This window comes from Dama dama, chromosome 11, assembly GCF_033118175.1.
Source record: "Dama dama isolate Ldn47 chromosome 11, ASM3311817v1, whole genome shotgun sequence".
In the NCBI taxonomy this organism is placed as follows: Eukaryota; Metazoa; Chordata; class Mammalia; order Artiodactyla; family Cervidae; genus Dama; species Dama dama.
In genome coordinates this window covers 74,422,084-74,423,203 of record NC_083691.1, presented here as the reverse complement: position 1 = coordinate 74,423,203, position 1,120 = coordinate 74,422,084, and the positions used below count along the sequence as shown (strand labels likewise).

General features: G+C 35.9%; 1 non-coding gene across 1 annotated transcript; it reads right to left on the bottom strand.

Annotated features, from left to right (window-relative positions):
* TRNAE-UUC (transfer RNA glutamic acid (anticodon UUC)) lies at positions 1–73 on the bottom strand. Its single transcript has one exon. It is a non-coding gene; the product is annotated as a tRNA-Glu (tRNA).
* Positions 74–1,120: the final 1,047 nt, after the last annotated feature.

The following is a 1,120-nucleotide window of genomic DNA, read 5'->3' as shown; positions in this document are numbered from 1 at the left end:
TTCCCCAACCAGGGACTGAACCTGGGCCCATGGCAGTGAAAGTGCCAAGTCCTAACCACTGGACTGCCAGGGAACGTCCAACACGACTGCTTTTTAAGTGATCTTACGGAGCTTGTTTATAACATCTAACATCTGCAGTCTTAAGTTCAACCTTCCAGGAATGATTTCTAAAATCAGTAATAAATTTTTTTACCTTCTCTTTCAAAAAACTTAATTCATTTCAGATGACTTTTGTCAGCACCAAACACCAAAAATGGCTGAGGTTATTTAGGCTAACAGTCCTTCCCCAGACAATTCTTTGTGCTTCAAAATAAAAGGAACTTCCATAATATAAAAGACGTTATGAAATAGGAAAGACGCCTAATAGCCAAAACAATCTTGAGAAAGAAGGACAAAACTAGAGGTATCATACTCCCTGACTTCGGACTATGCTACAAAGTTTCAATAATCAAGACAGTATGCTAGCACAAAAATCAGACACACAGATCAGTGGAACAAAAAGAGAGCCCAGGGACTTCCCTAGTTGTCCGGTGGCTAAAACTCCCAATGCAGGGGGCTGGGGTCCAATCCCCAGTCAGGGAGTTAGACTCCACATGCCACAGCTAAGAGTTCACATGCCATGCAACTAAGATCTGACACAACCAAATAAATAAATAAAAATTAATATTTTAAAAAATAGCCTAGAAATAAATCCACAAACTAATAGGCAATTAATGACAAAGAAGAATATACAATGAGGAAAAGACCATCTCTTCAGTAAGTGGTGCTGGGAAAACTAGACAGCTACATGTAAAATAATGAAATTAGAACATTTCCCCATATTATTTACAAAAATAAATTCGAAATGAATTAAAGACCTAAATGTAATACCAGAAACCATAAAACTCCCAGAAGAAAATATAGGTAGAACACTCTTTGACATAAATTGTACCAATATATTTTGGGTCTGTCTCCTAAGACAAAAGAAATAAAAGCATTCACCTGAAACTACCACAACATTGTTAATCAACTATACCCCAATACAAAATGCATTTGGTGTTAAAAAATTTAAAATTAAAAAAATTAAAAACAGGACCTTAATTAAAAGCTTTCGTACAGCAAAGGAAACCATTGACAAAAT